Genomic DNA, 7,572 nt, shown 5'->3' on the forward strand with positions numbered 1-7,572 from the left:
ATAATGAAGCTAGAATTTGCGAGGCACACCAGAATTTTCCATCCATACCCTCAACCTGTACTGAATTCTGGCTGTCAATTTGGCAAGAGAGAATGCCCAGCTCCTTGGAAGGCATTTTGTTTTCCTCTTAAACTCATCAGGAAAGGTAAGAGTACTCTGGGTAAAGAAGGCAACCTGGTTATGTTATCTTAAATATGGATTCCTACTGCCTTCTGTTACTCGTACCTTTTTTTTCACTTAAGCATGCTGTACAGTATGCTCTAGAATCTAGAGTTTAGAATAAAAAGTCTAGATCCAACAACCTATTTGTTGTTTGATAGCAATTAAAAAGCATTGCCCTTATAAGACATTACACAGTGTTAAAAGTCCTTTTCTACTTAGAGAATACTAGTTTTATTTTCTTTGCAATTACAATTCTGCGTATTTATGTATTCTTTCAAAATGTTATTCAAAACTAGATTTTTTTCTATATGAGAATCAGAATTTATACTCCACTGATAAAACATAGATTCTGACTGTATTCCTCTGAAAGTGCTTTCATATAAAGCTTTTGGTTTAGAATGATCCATAATGTATGGCAAATTAGGTGGTTATTTGACAGAACTGGAGCTTAGGATACTGCAAGGCTGGAGTGATGCAGTGAGCCAGGAAGTGTCCCCTGGGAAGAGAAGGTAGTGGTAGTACAGCAGCTAGTAATTTTTTTTTTAATCTGACATCTTCTGAAAGAAAAAAAGCACTTCTTCTATCATCTTCAAGACAACACTAATAGCCTTAGAGCTGCTGATTCTTTAGGCAGTAAAACACATTTTTTTTTCCTTCAACACACACATTCATCTTGTCTATGGCTCTTTGGAGACATCTCAACTTTGACATCATCTTTTCTCCATCGTATTTCCAGATCACCCTTTCTGGGCGTAGACTGTTCTCTCTAAATGTAAGTTTCATCATGTTACGACCATCACTCACCATAAGACCTTCACCCCCCCTTTCAGAAAAGTTATCTATATTCTATTTTAATTAATCATGTTGTTCTTAAAATAGTTTATTTTTTAAATCTTGAGTTAAATTAGGAAAATATGTAATATACAGACTTTTTTATATTAAACTTATTGAATTTAAAGGACTTCATGTTATTCTGGGGTTATTATCATTTTTTGTTTGAAAATTTGCAAGTATATTCTCTTTATTAAATGACTGTGTATATTAGGAGAGGCTTTATCAGGTGCAGAAATAAACCCCCAAATCTCAAAAGCTTAACATGAAAGTTGATCTCTCATTCACTCAAAGACTGCTGCTGGTCTAGAGGCATTTTCAGGAATCATTTTTCCAAGCAGTAATGAAAGATTTTAGACTACTTGCCTACCCATTTTAGCAATGCCATCTGAACCATGTGGCCCCTCAGGGTCGCTATGAAAAGAGCTGGAAAATACACTGGAACTTATCTCTGCCTTAGCACTAAAGTGATCCACATCCCAGACTACTGGCCACAACAATTCTTGTGGCCCAAGGTAAAGTCAAGGAGTGAAAAGTGTAGTTTTTAAGTTTAAGTTAAGTCCAGGAAGGGATGCTTGAGATATAAAATAGTTTTCACTGGGAATCTCTGCTACAGAGATTTGTTCCTTAATGCCATGTTATGATAACAGAAAAAAATTAACACCCTATGTGAGCACCCCACTCATTTGGGGATAATTTCTTGGTGCATGAAATGCCAAAATTTGGTAACTACCAATGCATTCTGTAAAATATAAACATCACAGCCAGAACCATCACATGGTTCTTCAAGCTCTGACCCGGTCAATATCTCCAGGCTTATCTATGGACACCCCCAATATGAATCATACTTCCTAGTTTGTGTCATTGCAGTTTACTAACATATGCCCATGTTCCAGTCATGCCCTACACCTTGTTCCATTTTCCCTTTAAGTCTCTTATTGAACATCTCCTGGTTGGGGATGCCATGCCTGATTCTTTCAGACACAGCCAATGCATTCATATCCTCCTGTAAACATGGATGCCCCTTTAGATCTTTGTGTGTGTGTGTGGATGAGAAAATAACTTTACTTCATTTTGGTGAATGGGAAGATGTCCATACTCAGAACTTCTGAAATTGTTTCTTGGTGTTGGACACCTTGGTGACCTTGAGCATGTTGAAGTGTACAGTCTTGCTCAGGGGCTGGTACTCACCCACTGTGACAATGTCACCGATCTGGATGTCCCTGAGTGGGAGAATAGGTACACAGGCATATTCTCATGGCACTTCTCAACACAATTATACTTGGACATGTAGTGCAGACAGTCTGGGCAGATGACAATGGTTCTCTGACTCTTCATTTTGTTCACCATGCCAAACAGAATCCTCTCTCAAATGGAGATGTTACCAGTGAAGGGAAATTTCTTGTCAGTCTAGGTGCCCTCAGTGTCCTTTTTGGGTGTCTTGAAGCCCAGACCAATGTTCTTTTATTACCGCGGGAGCTTCTCCTTCCCAGTTTCTCTCAGCAGGACTTTTTTTGTTTTGAAAGATGGTTGGCTGTTTTTGATAGCCTCACTGTGTCTTAAGTCTGCTATCTTTTTGGCTTTCTGAATAAAAAGCCCACTTTAGATCATTGTTTTGTAGACATCCTTGAATCATCAAATAGGCCATGAGTTATTTGAGTAAAGGCGTTGAGTTTTATTCATCTCCGTAATTCCAGAATCCACCAGACTGCAGGACTTAGTGCTTGGTAAACACTGAAGGAAAACTTGGCTCTGTTGATCAAAGCTCTCCTTGTTTATATTTTAATCAGATTTTTTGAAAGGGTCTCAAAGAATGGTTAAACTCTACTAAGTCTACTGTCCCTTGGCTTATGCAGCTTCTGAAAGTCATATATTCATCAGCTCTTACCTTATTTCCTCCCCACCACCATCTTAACCTATGCAATTGGTGAGGCCACAGACCCCTAGCATGAGGCCCTGTTTTTCCCACAGCAATGAGATTTACGAAATCATTTGAACTTCTCTGTCTGGTGGGGTTTGTGTTGATGCTGCTGTGTTGCAGTGAACAGGCGAATAGGGTCCTCTTTTCAGAAATTGTACAAAGCTGTGGTAAATTTGATTTTCATTATGATCTGATGGCACAATCAAGTAGCAGTTTTCAGCTTACTGATTGTAACATGAGAGGACCACACTCATTTCCTTCAGTAAATGTTCACCAGGAATCTCTGCAAAGATGCAATGGAAGACTGAGACATAAGTAGAATTCCCTTGAGAAATGTTAATAGAACTTAACTTACTTGATTACATTGCATACTCACTTTTTGCAAAGCTACAATATGGATGAGGAAATGTCTTAACCTGCTGGACTCATAATAGATTACATACACGCTGGAGTTAGAAAGAAGATGAGCGAGACAGCCTAAGGAATAAAGCTACAAGACAAATGGTCCTCTAAGCGAGGGACCACGATCAAGGAGTGAACTCACAGAAGAAAATAAATCATTGACTCATCTCCTCATGCTCCTTAACAGCTACTGGCAAGTTGGTTATTAAATGAACCTTGATAACTTTGGAAAACTAGTCAAGTACCAAGCAAGACACAATTTGTGATTCTTGGCATGGCTTGTATTACTGGCTCCCTGTGCCCGGGACAGTATTGAAAGGAGAAGTATCTATAAACAGAATGAATAATGTGCAGCCATAATATATTCTTTGTTTATTTTTACATCAAATGTTTGGAATGTTGGCACTATTAAGAAACTCATTTAATTTTGATTCCCTTTTGAACCTGTGATGTTATAATGCAAGCCCCCGAAATGAGCCATATTCCTAGTGATGAAAATTGGGTGCTGGTGCCATAATTATACCAATGTTGGTTTTGATAAGTCTCTTTTAATTAACAGAATCTTTGAAGTTTGCTGGCAATTTTTATTTTGTGAAAAGGCCAGTAATAATAACAGAAAGGTACCCCTTTAAAATTGTCCACCTGGTCTGCTTCTTAAAGCTTTTCATCTTTGGATTGATTTGCACATCATGACCAATTATGGAGGTGGGAAGATTCTATTATACTCATTTTGCAGATGAGGAAATTGAAACTGGGAGCTTTGGGGACTTGCCTAAGCAGGTGAGAATGACTCTCACACCGAGACTTCTAGAGACATCCCGCTCCCTGATAATCACAGTGGTTCAGTTCTCAGAACACGGGCTTTCCTTACCTTGCCACTATTGACACTTGGAGCCAGATAATTCTTGGTTGTGAGGATCTGTCCTGTGTGTTGTAGTATGCTTTGTAACATCTTTCCTTTGCCTACAAGGTGCCAGTAGCAATCCCCCTAGTTATGTCTCCAAACATTGCCTAAAATCTCCAGGAGGACAAAATCATCTGATTGAAAACCACTTGACTAATGGAATCGGGCTCCATGACAAACGGCTTCTCCCGTTTACCTGGTTTACTCTTTCCTGTCTGCGTGCCAACAGGGGCCTCAATTTTTTTTGTGTGTGTGACAAATTATAAAAAGCTACAGTGAATTTGCCTTGCACTACGTCCTGACAGCATAATCAAATTACAGTTTTCAACCTACTGCCTGCACAGCAAGAAGACAAAGTATGTGAGGACGGGAGCCACATTTTTTTTCCTTTAATAAATCTTCGTTCAGTGAATGAAAAAGTGGATTGCTGCTGCTAACCACGAGCCAAGCAGGTTACAGACTCTACACACATTATACAGTTTCATTCCCCAACCACCTATGCATTACATATTAAAAGGCCTGTTTCTGAAAGGCAGAGTGTAGAGGATTTGTAGGGCAGTGAAAAGGTATCCATAATCAGTGATCTATTGCCAAACCTTAACAGGAAGTCACATGGCCAAGGAGAACACGGTTTGTGGAGTTCCAGCTCCAGCCTCAAAGCAGAGCATGGAAGGGTAAGTTTCCAGCTCAGAGACAATTGCTTCATATTGGGCCCAATTTCTTGTACTTTCTTCCAGAGTATATGGGTATTTTATTTTCTTATATTTGTTTGTTTGTTTGTTTTAATGTCGCACTATTCCCTCTTTGTCTTTTGTTGGTATTTTAAAGACTTTTCTAAATCAACCCAAATCTACTTCTTTTCTTTGTTGCAGTTTATTCCATTATCTGGATAAACAGCTCTGTAAATGAGCACCTGGCAGCTGCTGCTTCTCCTTTTCCCTCTCCTTCCCCTTCTCTTCCTTTTTTTTTTTTTTCACTCTTTTGCTCTCTCATTCTCCTTCTCTTTCTCCATCACCATGCTTTTGCATATATGAAAGTATATCTAAAAAAATCTAGAGCTATTTGGTGGGACTAAGGGCACATGTTTTAATTTTCAAACACATTACCAAATTGCCGTTTAAAAATATAGTAATCTATTTTTACCTTCAATGTTTGAATATATTTTTTATCACAATCTTACCAACATGGTATAAAAATATACTTAAAATATATTCTTCATTTTTAAGGTAGGAAATTATGTCACATTGCTATTTTATTTTGGATTTTAAAATTTTGTATAATATTCAACATTGGTTCATTTATTGTAAATCTTTGCATTCTTTTGCTTGTTTAAATCCTTGCTCACTTTTTCTTATTGATTTATAAAATCTTTTTACAAACTGAGGACAATTGTAATATGTATTATGAATATTTCCCTTGCTTGTTATCACCTCTCTTCTGACTTTGTTCTTTAGATATAATGTTTTTTAATTAGTGATACAGTTTGGACATTCCCTCCAACTCTCATGTTGATTGGTAATCCCCAGTGTTGGAGGTGGGGCCTAGTAGGAGGTGACTGGATCATGGAAGTGTATTTCGCATGAATGGTATAGTACTATTCCTTTGGTGCTGTCCTTGTGACAGTGAGTGAATTCTTGTAAGATCTGATTGTTTAAAAGGGTGTGGCATCTTCTCCTTGCTCTCTCTTGCTCCTGTTCTCACCAAGTAATGTGCCTGCTCCTATCTTGCCTTCTGCCATGAGTAAAAGCTCCCTGAGGCCTCCCCAGATGCAGAGCAGATGCCAGCACCATGCTTCCTGTAGAGCTTGCAGAACTATGAGCCAATTAACCCTCTTTTCTTTACAAATTACCCAGTCTCAGATATTTCTTTATAGTGATGCAAGAATAGCCTAAGACAATTAGAAAGTTTTATACATTTCTCATTACAAATTATGTTACACATTACCAAGTTTCTTTTCTAGAACTTTCTGTTTAATTACATTAAAGAGTAATTTAATGTGCAATTTATATTGAGATAAAGAATAAGATCCAACTTTAAATTATTTTGAGAAGACAAACCAGGTTTTTCTTAAACAATACAACATAACTGATTTCAAGTGTTGCCTTTGATATATGTTCAACTCCTGTGTGCATTTTGCATAATTTCTGAACTCTATTATGTTCTATTGATCAGAACATGTTATTGCCAGGATGTCATTTTAAAAAAAATGAATGAGTTACTAGGGGATATTTTTTTAATGCTGATTTGGATCCAAAGCCAAATGGAAAATTTTAGGAGTTTCCTCCAGTGGACTTTTTTCGAAGTGATCTTTTAAAATTTAACTTCAATAGAAATGTGTTGATTTGTCTTATAGATCTTTCACTTACTGCTTTGAAGTTTTCTCTTTGTGTAGGACATTGTCTCTGTTTAGTGGGGCTGTGAGATGGTTTACATCATCTTCATTTGTTCCCTTAAGAAACATTTTTTTTTTGAGCTACTACTATATCTAGGGCATTGTTCTAAATGCTGGGGATACAGCACTGAGCAATTCAGAATAGGTCTTTGCAGTGATATTGTAGTGGGTGGAGACAGGCCGTGATTTTTTAAAATAACAGAATTCAGATGTATCAAGGGCTATGATATAAATAATCAGAGCCACAACGTAGAGAATAATTGAGGTGGGGCCAGGTGAGATAAAGTGTCAGTGAACTCTCTGAGGAGGTGATGTCTCGGTTTGATGTCTGACAGCTATAAAGGGAGTTGTCATGTTTCTGTTCTTCGGTGCAGTGTCCAGGACTATGCTTGTCATATACTGTTTCTTGACACATATTTACTGAATGAACCAATCAATCAGTGATGGCTGGAGGTTCTGGCCTTGGCTGTGGGAAGCACTTCATGTTGCCTTTAAGCTTCTATTATGACAAGCTGTTTAGACAAGTTAAGTGGTAGGTTTTTACTTTGGGGAGGAAAGAGATTTTTCTGCAGTCTTTATTCATTACTTATTGCAAAAGGGATTTCGCAATGACTGATTTCAACATTTCTCCCTGGGCTTCCAAACCACCCTGGTCCTTAGCAAGCCCAAGCAAGTTTCCAAACACAGGGTTTTTCCTTCAAGCCCGACCTCCCAATCTGCCATGAGAGAGCTTTGCATATGCACACCTGTGTGGGGCACAGCATGGAAGTGAGAAGGAAGTTGAAAACAAGCCCAGAGGACCTAGGTGATATGTTTTCAGAATGTTGCCTCTCCCAAAATATTTCCTGTGGATCAAAATGTCTTGCTTAGACATGGTATCTGTGGCTCCATTTGCAGTGGATTATACACCAGCCCCATCTTGTGCTTCTCTAAAAATCTTTCCACTGTATAATTTTCAAA

The 7,572-nt window shown here is 38.1% G+C and overlaps 1 pseudogene; it reads right to left on the bottom strand.

The window, feature by feature from the left end:
• Positions 1-2,092: 2,092 nt before the first annotated feature.
• Positions 2,093-7,335, bottom strand: LOC107969930 (small ribosomal subunit protein uS17-like; annotated as a pseudogene).
• Between the last annotated feature and the right edge of the window lie 237 nt (positions 7,336-7,572).

The sequence above is a fragment of the Pan troglodytes genome, chromosome 21 (genome assembly GCF_028858775.2).
Source record: "Pan troglodytes isolate AG18354 chromosome 21, NHGRI_mPanTro3-v2.0_pri, whole genome shotgun sequence".
NCBI lineage: Eukaryota > Metazoa > Chordata > Mammalia > Primates > Hominidae > Pan > Pan troglodytes.